We start from the raw sequence: 12,938 nt of genomic DNA, 5'->3' as shown, positions 1-12,938 counted from the left end.
ATATATATATATATATAAATATATATATATATTTTTTATATATATATATATATATATATATATATATATATATATATATTATATATATATATATATATATATATATATATATATATATATATATATATATATATATATATTTATATATATATATAAATATATATATATATTTATATATATATACTTATCAATGTATAAATAGCGAGTGGATATTAGAATTACACTCAATATTATTTGCAGCACGCTCAGCTACCGTTCTGGAGGTCTCGGGTTCGATTCAGTTCGGGTCAAATAAATATAAGGTATTTTTTCATTCTAATATTTAGTCAGTATTACCTAAAACGGAGGGATGATCACCTTTTTTTCATGATTTAACGATCAAGATAACACTGCGTTTATATGATGCAGTGCCTATGCAACACTGGGGTGCTAATAAGGGTTTGAAATCATTTATATTAATGTCCAATTTATTTATTTATTTATTTTTTTTTTATTTATTTAAACTTCATGTACAGAAAATAAAAAGTACATTGGCGGGCTTATTGCTAAAAAGCAATATCTTCCAACCGACCAAAGACGGACTAGTGATATTGATCAAAACGTTTGATACCATATATAGCCGTTTGCAATCAGTGGGCAGATAGTACTTGAACATTTAAAAAAACATAAATTACAAATTGACATTTAAAAAGAAACATAAATTAACAAAAGACGATAATAAGGAGGGCAAAGGAAGAAGGGAGTTTAGGGAAGGAGGTAGAGGGAGGAGGTTTGATCGACAGTTAGGATTCTAATGACAGATAGTAATGTCTCAGACGTTTTTAAAAGTTAATACATATTATTGTCTGATGTAATAGATTTTATCAAAAAACTAAAAAACAATTATTAACAATTAGACAAAAAAGTATTCTAGGATTCTAATGATAAATAGGTAGAATCAGGTAGCAAGTTTAAGAAAGAGAGGAGGGGTCAGGGGAGGAGGAGATGGACAGTTAGGGTTCTAAGGTAAGATAATGACGTTTCAGGCGTTTTTTGAAGGTTAAGTAAGATAGATTTATTTTCGATTAATTAGAAGGTACTCACAGAGAGTGTACACAATTCGCATGAACATTTTTCGGCTTCTTTTTAATTATAATTATGTTTGAAATATACCAATACTAATATTTATTAATAATCACCGATAAGCGGATTTAAAAGCAAAGCATTATTATTGGTTTATTATGCTGATTGTCACAGCAGAGCCCTGATAGAAGCCTTATGGAGACCCAGAGCTCCCCGGAGCAAACTCCTCGAAGCCATTGGTCTAGAGTAACTAAATTCATCCAAAATATATTTTCCCGTGATTTTTGCAAAAGGAATTTATAATTTGGCCGTGATCTGAGCAGATTTGCGTTTCATGCAGCGAATCTTGTCATTCTTATTTTGTATCGCGGTAGCATTTTGCATTTTGCAATTGTACAGCAGCCGCTTATACACGTCAGTGTGTGACCGCGGAATATGCATGCTTAATTCGTGTTGTTCACGAATGGAAACGCTCCTGGGACTTAATGCCGCGTATAATAGTAGGCTTGAGTGGCAGACGGACAATTCGGATGTTCGTTACTTACAACAGAGAACAGAACTTAGCTATTTTGGGATATATTTTAATATATGTTCGTACATATCGTGTGCATAAAGGACGGGTGCATTTGATCAAAGTAGAAACCTCAAAAATCAAACTCGTGACGTTTTCTCTAAAAATTGACCATTAAAAGTATGGTGAATCAAAACCAGTTGAAACAAGTAAAAGATGGAAATATATTGAGTTTTACTCAATTTTTCAAAATATTTCAGTACTCAAAATTTTATTCTTTAAAAACCTTTCACCCTTACTATCCAAAAAAATGCTGGAAAATACAATTTTAGTAGCTGACCACCTTTTTATACACTTAGTCCGACGGAGTCTCTGGAAAAAACCCCCTTATTTTTTATTATTTATACCTACTAAAATTATTGTCAATTTTAAATGTGTTTTTCTTTTTCCTTTCTATTTTATTTATTGTTTCGGCATTAACTTTGTGGTAAGACATGTTACAATGATTAAAGAAAACACTGTATAATAACAGACCTGAATGATGGAAGTTTAACTTCTGAAACATGTAGTCTATAATAAAACTCAAGTGGTAAAAAACGAAGTGTTTTCTTTAATCATTCCTTTCTATTATTACACTTTTTTAAATTAACCTCGCGATAACCGTTTTAATAATAAATACGTTGAATTACGATCGAAACACGTACGCAATGTTGTTTTTTAGTCTTAACTTTCATAGGTAGGTACCTCATTTCAATCAGCGATATAAAAGAAACAAGGTCTTCTAATATCCACTGAAAAGTTCAATCAAATAATAAATCCCTTATTGATATTGGTAGGCAATATTTTTATATGAGTTAAAGTCGGCCTCCGTAGTTTAATGGTCAGTACGCCCGGTTGCCGTTCTAGAGGTCCCGGGTTCGATTCCCAGGGGGGTCAAATAAATAAAAGTAAGTTTTTCACCTTAATATTAGTTCAATATTACCCTGGACTGGTATGTGAAGCGGAGGGCTGATCAGCTTTCTTTCGTGTGTAAACGATCAAGATGACACTACTTTTATATGATGCAGTGCCCTATGTACCATTGGGGTGCGGATAAGGGTTTCAATGAGTATGATTAAAATGTATAATTATGTTTACATATAATTGTATGGACTCTATCTGAAAAAGAAAACATAAATCAAATACGTTATAACCATGGCTTTCGTCATTAAGTAGGCACTTACACGTATTTCATGTACTTAAAATACCCCCGTAAAAATCTCTAAAGCTTTATCAATTTCAGCTCGTGGTGATTTTACATATAAATTGTCGGGAAATCTTTTAGCTCGACGTAAATCTCTTTCAGCATTTTTCAGGACAATCAATCTTCAATTTAAAACACCTAACCTCTACCTTTCCGCACTCCTTTTATCGTCTTTATAGGTACTCTTTGCTTCCTCTTCTTAATGAACTTTGCGTCTGGCTATAATAATTTATGTACACGATCAAAAATTTTAATGGACTTTTTTTACTGTTATAGAATGAAATTCAACCAAGTACAACATAACACTGTATTTTTACTTTCCTTTGTTTGTAACAAGAAACCTGTTTTTACTACATTTGAAAAAAAAAGTTGCATTGATTTGAAGAAAAAAAGAAAACTTTTCTTTACATAAAATACTAGATTCTGAGCTATTGCTAAATCAATATTGTTAAATAATGATGCTCCGTATATTCATTAAGGTTCTTCGGATTATTGAGAACAGGATGTTTTTATTTCTTAATATCTATGACGTATATAATGAGCGTTATATGTTTGTATGTAATTTGAAATTAATCCAAATGGAAAATAATAATAAGGAATGTCATATTAAAATAACTATTTTAATACATAACTGCATTAATTCAAATCATTCAGTTTAAAATTTTCAACTTGACAAGTTTTGAGAAATACAGATATTCTTGTCAACAGTTTATGTTTTTATCTGTTGGTGAGACAATCTTTTGTTCTCAAAATTAGTCGTCTTATCCCTAATTAAAAAAGACCTCATTGAAGTGTTAAATTTTTATATTTGTATTTTCAGTTTTGTTACGATTTCACAAATCAGTTTTCTCTGGATTTCAGCTTATTTTACAAAAATTTTAAAATTTTAAAATTGTGTATAAAAATTCGCGAATTAAGATTATAATTACAAATTTGCAAAAAATCTTGATAGAGTAATATTTTTAACTGTGCTATAACTATTTTGCATTGTGGCTTGTCTCTAGAATAATCAAAGCAATCAAGCTTTATAGCTTTATCTGTTTGTACCCTTCACAATACATAATCCTCCACTCAAGTAGGCAGCTTAGGATGAAGAAATTTTCCAGCTTTGACAATGTGTCATTGCAAATAATGTCAAAGGTCAATAAGACAGGTATTACAAATGTATTTGTGTATTATCAGTTTACACTAGAAAACATGACTACATAATTGTGACACATTATGTATTATCTAATATAAATACACTTCATATCTCCAGTCATATCGAATCGAAAAGGATGTAAGGACTATTTTGCTAACTTAAATAAAAAATGAGATTTTAATTTTTTATCCTTATCCGCACCCCAATGGTGCATAGGGCACTACATTATATAAACGCAGTATTATCTTGATCGTTAACACACGAAGAATCGGTGATCAGCCCTCCATTTCAGATACCAGTACAGGGTTATATCGAATAAATATTAGAGTGAAAAAATCACTTGTATATATTTGACCCCCCCCCCTAGAAATCGAACCCAGGACCTTCAGTACGGTAGCTAAGAGTGGTGACCATTACACTACGAAGGCGGATATTATATTATCATTATATTGGATAAATTAAAAATGTGTTTCAGCATATGATAATGATGATAAACTTTATCAGAACGGTAGCCGAGCGTGCTGACCATTACACTATGGAGGCGGACAGATTTTAAATTACTGAAATTAAATAAATTGTTAGTAAAATTTTTATTCTTTCCTGTTATCGTCTGCAAAAAAATATTTATTCAAAACGTCGTAAAAATTATTTACAAAAAAAAAATTATGCTCAACAAACATTATAAACTCATTTAAAAATTTAAAAGTTTTTAAAACATAAAAAAATAGGTTCTCATGCATGTATAGAGAGAAAGAGAGAGAGAGAGAGATTTTATAGTTTTTTGGTATTAACAACATTGTTTATGCAAATTCTCTTGAATTATATGATTATACTTTAATTTTGCTATGGCATTGAAGTAACCAATGTATTCGTACAACATTATTTATTTGTTGTAATTTATGTTTAACAGTTTTTCAGTATAATATATGAAAATAGATGTTTGCTTTATTATTCATGGAATTTTCCCAAAAGTGACTTCATATTATGTGAGAATATACATTATTGTTTTTCATCCTGTTACAAATTTCACAATTGATTGGTTCCTGAACTGTGAAACTGCAGGAACCAAGAAGTATAAATTTGAATTATTCGTAGTTATTTTAATAGTATTATCTCTCTGAATCCAAATAATTTTAGGGAGTTTTTACTTATAATTTTTTTACTAGATTTTTAATCTAAATAAAAAAATTTACCCACCATAGATGTCTCTAGTGAACTCTCGCATACTGTGTTTAGAGTTTGATCAATGTATCTATAAGTTTCAAGAATTTAAGTAGTGTGGTTGTTAATCATGGGTAGAATTGGTAAATGTTACACGTGTGTAAAGTGATCACTTAAACTAGCCTATGACGGTTGTTAGCCATATGAATGCCCAGATTTCCATATTCTTTTTTATCTAGGTTGAAATGTCAAAAATAATGTAAAAAACGTATTTACATTGAAAAATGTTGATATATCTAATTATCACCATAACAATCAAAAATATTTTTTATAATTATTGATTTATATGATATATATATATATAGATGATTATACTTTAATTTTGCTATGGCATTGAAGTAACCAATGTATTCGTACAACATTATTTATTTGTTGTAATTTACGGTTAACAGTTTTTCAGTATAATATATGAAAATGGATGTTTGCTTTATTATTCATGGAATTTTCCCAAAAGTGACTTCATATTATGTGAGAATATATATGATTGTTTTTCATCCTGTTACAAATTTCACAATTGATTGGTTCCTGAACTGTGAAACTGCAGGAACCAAGAAGTATAAATTTGAATTATTCGTAGTTATTTTAATAGTATTATCTCTCTGAATCCAAATAATTTTAGGGAGTTTTTACTTATAATTTTTTTACTAGATTTTTAATCTAAATAAAAAATTTTACCCACCATAGATGTCTCTAGTGAACTCTCGCATACTGTGTTTAGGGTTTGATCAATGTATCTATAAGTTTCAAGAATTTAAGTAGTGTGGTTGTTAATCATGGGTAGAATTGGTAAATGTTACACGTGCGTAAAGTGATCACTTAAACTAGCCTATGTTAAAAGTTGTTAGCCATATAAATTCCCAGATTTCCATATTCTTTTTTATCTAGGTTGAAATGTCAAAAATAATGTAAAAAACGTATTTACATTGAAAAATGTTGATATATCTAATTATCACCATAACAATCAAAAATATTTTTTATAATTATTGATTTTTCGAGCTATCGTTTTCCGATTAAAAATGTCGGTGAGACAAGTGTTCAATTTCACTTTGGATAACACTAAAAATATTCATGTAAAGTAAATATTATAACGTTGGAATTTACCGTTCAAAATAATGTTACGTTTTATTTTTATAAATTAACGTTTTCCGAGACGTAAGAAGGGTTATTTCAATTTGATTGACGCACGCTTTTACTTAAAAAGCAATCAAAAACACACTTCTAACAAAATAAATATTATAATATCTCTGGATCAAGTTACAACAAGCTGTCAGGCAGTTTTAACAGTTCTAATTTATTATTATCACAATTTTTATGCTTTATCATTTTTAAATGTATATTTCGGTTATTCAAAGTCATGCCATGCTAAAACAATATTACGGTTTTCATATTAAATAATTAGTATTTTTTAATTTGAAATTAATTGTCGTATGATTATTACCACTACTACTACTACCATCAAGCCGTTTCTCCGCTGAAGTAGGCAGAGAAGATGGAACGCCACACTCTTCTGTCCTGACATATACTCCTCACTTCCTTCACATCCATATATCTAGTCGTACATGTCATTTACGCAGACTTTTGACAGTACCAGATTTAAGATTCTGATTCTGGTAGTACCAAATCTTTTTTGGCCGTCCTTGTTCTGTTTTCTCTCTCACATTACCATATATACTTGCTTAGTCATTTTCTCGTTATCCATTCGCTCCACATATCCAAACTACCTAAAATAAGTCATCATAATCTATTCAACTGTCCCTAGTTCTAAGATATAAAAAAATAATGAAAAGACATTAAATTTTAAATATCTTCGTTTTCAATTCAGTCATACAATAATTTTTCCAAACATTCGTCTGAGGAAGTGCATTTCGACGGCGTTTACCCTGCTTTCATCCTTCCTTTGCTAATTCTATGTTTCGCTTCCATACATCAGATTGGTACCAGCTCTATATTGTGAACCGACAGTTTGGCGTCCATTGCCAATTTTTTTCTTATCATATGAATTAAATTATTTTGTTATTAATTTTATAAAACAATTTTTCACCCCAAAAAGTTCGTTAAGTTATAATTTGTTTATCGAAATTATTTACACTTTTGCACCTTTTTAATAAAAATTTAGGAATGCATTGTGTCTAATTTATATTACACTAAAAAATGATCTTTATACATTTCAGCGAAATTTCATTTATTGAATGTTTCAGGAAGTTAACCTTTCCTAAAAAGGATTTTGCTACTTTACGTGTGTCACAATTCCTCTCGTACGGTCTTTGATATTGGAGAATTTCCATTATCATAGGTTTATGCTCAGAATACGAAATAATTTTAGGCTTTATCGTCAACCCATTTCGGATACTGATATGGCGCCATCCTCCCAACCAGGGAATGTTTAATTAATGCTGGTAACGGTATTGATAAACTAAAAGTTTCAAAGCCGATTGCAAAATTTTCGTCCTTTTCATCTTTGATTTACAACTGTTTTGCGTTTTATTATTTTGTGATTTAAAAATCACAATAATTTTTTGAGAAGTAAAGTAATCATTTAGGTTTTCCAAATATGCATTCATAGATTATTCTATCTTACATTATTTATAAACATCAAGGAAATTTACCTCACATCATTTAGTTTTTTAATGCTAAAATAATTAAAAAGAGCTATTGAGATGGTCGAGAAAAACTATTTTTGGTTTGTTTGTTAGAATGTGAATTTTTTCGTTCAAGTTTCTTGTCATATAAATTTTACTTGTAAATCTACTATTTCCAGGAGATTATCGTGTGAACATTACTTCGGCGTCAATATATAATGAAATATGTTTTATTTAAATGTATATTCATTTTGTTGGGAAATTATTAAAAATCTTTTTGTGTACCTAAATGTATTGTTAAAAACTGTGATTTTTATATTCAAATAAATAAAAAGATATATAATTTAGTTTTTTCGAAATTCTAACGATCATATAGATAGAATATATAAAATTTGATTAATAAAGATTTTCTAAGACTTTTCGTACTTATATCGATGATAAAAAGTTAATTCCATATGTAATATCCTATGAAATTGCCTTTGTTTTTATGAAATGAAAAAGGAATCGCTCGTGAGAGTACCGTTTGAGTTGAGACTTGAGATGAAAATAATCCGTCCTCAAAGAGTCCTTAAAAAATGTATAGCTACCGTTGTTTATCAGAGCGAAACTAAGTTATAATACAGATGTTGTTAACAAAGTAAAACCCGTAGGGTATTGTTGTAAATTGCTTTGATTTAATTTTTGAGTTAAAAAATATATTGAACTAGGAACTTTCCAATATTACTTTTATTATTCGTGAACAAAATATGGGAGTATTTCATTAAATGATTTCTTAATATTTCTTGTATGTTTTTAATACTTAAAATATACCTGAATAAACTTTATATAAAACAACTTTGTTTTAACCACTTTTTATTGGTATACTTTTTCGACAAGAACCTTGTCATCTTCAATACAATAATCTTCAAAACATTAAAATGCTAATAGTTAGGTTTTAGTTAATTACCCTTCCCTCACGAAAACCGGTTGGAAAAAATGTATTAATAAAAAGTGGTAAAAAAAGTTGTTTTATTTTATAAAAATTACTTAATAAATTATGAGATTGAAATCACTTTTATTTTTTCATCAATTATTTATTAGTGTAGAATATTAGGTGTGACTATTTTGTGGTACACTGGTATACTATATATTTTTACCCGTTATCTGTACCCAACGGCGCAAAGTGCACCAAATTGCATTGCCAGTGTTATATTAATCGTTAATTTCGTAAAAGCAAAGTGATAAAAATTAAATTTTAGAAATATCACTTATAATTTTTCAATATCTCTGAGAATTTGACACGAAATGAAACGCACTTAACACTGAACAACAGAAGCGGATTTACAAATTATACATAAATACAAATGAATTATTATATAAGATTAAAAAACCTATTCGCAAAGAATTCGAATGGTTCAAGTCTTGTCTGTAATGTTTTTTCATTCTTTATTTTTTTTATACTTTTTCGGGTTTTATTTCATAGACTTAAAAGAGGGGCGTGTATACTTATAGGGTAGATACCAAGTAGAGAAGGCGTGCTAGACAAAATGATCAATAGCTAGGATTGCGAACGATTCTGTCAAATAGGAATGAAACCACCCCTTTACTTTGACGTAAGTATTTATGGGAAAATTTTAATTTATTACCGTGTCTGGGTTACATAAAAAATTTTGTTTAAATCTTAAATATAAATCAAAGTAAAATATTTTTTAAGTAAAGATTACCAACATAATATTTTTTGCTTGATTAACCCTCATTTGGTCGCTCGAAGTCATCAAGACACTCTCCCGCGTTAATCCCTGCTTACCGACGATATTACCATGTCCTGCTCAGGTTAACCAAGCTACGCAATGCCATGGTGCGTATGTATAGCTTAGCCCATATCCGTGTTAACGAGCAATTAACATTTTACCGATTCTCATCTTACCCATTTGAGTTCCATCGATCTATTGAATCACGACAAGATAAAGGCTAATATTTTAATTTTGAAAAATATAGCCAAATAAACAACCCCAAGCGTTATATCGTTGTAGTTTCATAAAAAAATTACTAATGGAATTACAAGCGTAAAATAATGTATAAAAAAATTACGTAAAAAAATGGTTACTTGAATTTAACGCTAAAAAATAATGCATATATAATTTTACAACATTTTGAGTGTGTCCAAATACTTGTTCACAAATCTGGATTATCTCCAATTAAAGGAGTTATTTCACATATTGTTTTCATTTTCATTTTTATTATTTAAGCTTACAATTTAACCAGTAAATGCCCAGACTTTGAAATTCTTCTTCATCTTTGATGAGATGTCAAAAAATAATATGGCAAATATTATTGATCATTTACTGCTTCAATGTAAACATATGAAATTAATATGGAGACATTCAAACCAACAAAATCTGGAATAAGTGATCTTTAGATATTTACTTACTTAGTTTAATGTTTTGCCTCCTTATCCAAAAAAAACAATCCCTTATAAATATCGACCATTATATTGAAGTTAAAAGTTTTTTTTTTAGGAATTTCACAAAAAGGAGTTTGTTTTATTGTTTTTATTTTAAGTATTGTTATTTTTTATTGTTGATAAGATAATTTTTTATGGCAATTAACAATTAGAATGTATATTTTCGTATTTTTATTTACAAATAAAATATCCTGTAATGAGAGGAATATTAAAGGCACGTGAATGCACTTCAATACATTTTTATTACATTTGAAAAGAAGTTTTATTTGTTTATTGCACATGACTATTTTTACACTGTCAATCCCATGTTTAAGACTTAAACATAGTTATTCATAGAATACATTTAATCTTTTGTTAATTTAAATGCGTTTGTACCTACGCGTTTTGTTTTATACATCGCTTTCTTATTTTCGGTTATGTATCGCTTAGCCGCGGCATTGGTTTGAACCCATTTCATACAGCACCTAACCCTGTCAATGTACCCCCATCAACTAACTCCGCCCAACGTGTCTAACTTAACACAGAAATCGGAAAGGAAGCAGAAAATATTAACGGTTCTGGGAGGTGATGGATGGACGGAGGATCTACTAAAAAGAGCTAAGTTTTTTGTTAACAGTGAATGTGTAGAAAAAAGACAGGTTTAAAAATTATTTAATGGTAACTTTAAATTTACAAAACTTGTGTTCAAACCATCATGACGTATGGAATCGAAATTAGGGCGAACACCGTTGTCACAAAAAATGCGCTGAGAGTGTCAGAAATGAAAACTCTAAAAAGCATATCAGGCAAGAGACTTCGAGATATAATAGAGAATAAGAAATGCCAGGATCAGGGAAATATGCGAGAGCGAAGATGTCGCTAGGTGGGAAAGGCAACGAAGGAGACAATGGTATGCGTATGTGAGGAGAATGGAACAATCCAGACTCCCTCACATCGCACTATACGGCCAACCCCATGGTAGACGACTCCCGGGCAGACCACCAAAGAGATGGGTCGATAGCTGGGAATTGACATCGCAGGATGCTAATCTCTCTTAAAAACAGGCCACAAGGCCTACAACAAGATGAAGAAAAAGAAGAAGAACTTTCAATCGGATTGTAGTTCCACGAACTCTGGATATGTAGTCCTTTTGATTTTCCACGGTCATATCTCGTAGACTTTATACTCTCTCGCTTTCATTAAATGAACGATAAAATATAACAACTTAATTCAACGGAGTTTCTTTAGCGCTTCTAGGTGCCGGATAAAGGCTAGTTAGTTTTGAAAAACCGTTTCCCAAATCACCGCTTGTTAGTTCAACTTTTCTTTCTGTATTTTTGTATTCTGCGTGGGTATTGAAATGAATACTTTATTTCTTGGTCTCAAAAAATATTTCTTGTATAGAGACAAACATCGTTAAAAGCATGAAAAATATTGTTATTTTTAGTTTATTTATCTTATAAAACAAGAAAAATTAATCGTGTAATTACAATTTCATGTAAACAATTGTTTTACATGTTCTTTTTATTAAGTGGGTACACACTCGTACATAAATTATGTATAGGTACACAAACACATATTCTAGGAATTAATACAGGTTTTGAATTTGACAGCAACTTCAACAGTTTATATGATTAATTAAAAGAAAATTAGATAAATCCGCTTTCAAATCATTTTAAGTATTTTACTACTGTGTTGGACAATCTGGAGATAAAATGTGAGTAATTTTATAGTTTTTTAATATAATAAAATTATGAAATATAAAAATTTATGGCAATTATTTAGCGCTACCTTAGATGAAAACTTCTGAGATTATTTTATGAATCAATATTTTACCTTGTTTATTTCCCTTTAAGACAAGAAATTCGGTGATAATCACGAGAGCCTTCAAAACCATATCTGAGCTTTGCTGAGAAGTGATTTACCTTTTTAATATTTCTAAGTCGTTAAAATTGCGTGAAACTTCAGATGATTTATATTAACGTTTTCTTGCGGAAGAGACACGTCAAAGAAATTTATGGGATGTAAAAATGTTGCTTCCGTTATGCGCGAATATTCACATGAGCTTCAGTTGCATGTAAAGTGTAATGATGTTTATATACTTACACGTATGTGTAGTATGTATCGTTTAAACCCGTATGCGAACGTTGCTTTTCGGTACCCATGGTAGGCTTTAAAAAATACATAAATCAAAGGACGGATTTGAAAATGATCTTCAATATTTCTTGATGATCATTATTGAAATATTATTTTTTACTGAAATTTTAAAGTAACATCTCTTTATACGCATCATACAATCTTTTTTGACATTTTTAGTTACAGATAAAAATATTTTTCTGAATATGACTGTCACTGGGAAAAGCAGTTAATGTTGAAATGTTGGTTACTCCTTGTTTTAATTTTATTTTAATGATAATTCTTAAATACGTCGATTCAAATACGTACTATGTTAATTTTCATTGAAACATTTACTATAGATATGTCTTCACCGATGAAAAGGTCTATTTGATTTAGAAGTATGGAAATCTGAGCATTTAAACGACCAATTAATTAAAATCTGCTTTAAAAATGCATGTTTTTGCAGTTTATGTATTTGATATTTATAAATTTTGACAAAAACATGCGTGCATTCAAATACAAAAGTGTGTCAAAATTTCAAAACGATCGGTCAATAGCACCTTTAGAAGATTGTAATAATGACTTTTCACATTTTAAACAAACGAACATTTACATTTGTAACCAGTAGTCACGAAGTACTA

The 12,938-nt window shown here is 29.6% G+C and overlaps 1 protein-coding gene across 4 annotated transcripts in view; it reads left to right on the top strand.

The window, feature by feature from the left end:
- Mp (collagen XV/XVIII-type protein multiplexin) overlaps positions 1–12,938 on the top strand; it is a 544,075-nt gene that overhangs the window by 384,568 nt on the left and 146,569 nt on the right. The window lies entirely within an intron of this gene.

This window comes from Brachycentrus maculatus, unplaced genomic scaffold (assembly GCF_059751285.1).
Source record: "Brachycentrus maculatus isolate JH-2025_06_01 unplaced genomic scaffold, ASM5975128v1 h1tg000012l, whole genome shotgun sequence".
Taxonomy (NCBI): domain Eukaryota; kingdom Metazoa; phylum Arthropoda; class Insecta; order Trichoptera; family Brachycentridae; genus Brachycentrus; species Brachycentrus maculatus.
This window is presented reverse-complemented; position numbering and strand designations above follow the sequence as displayed.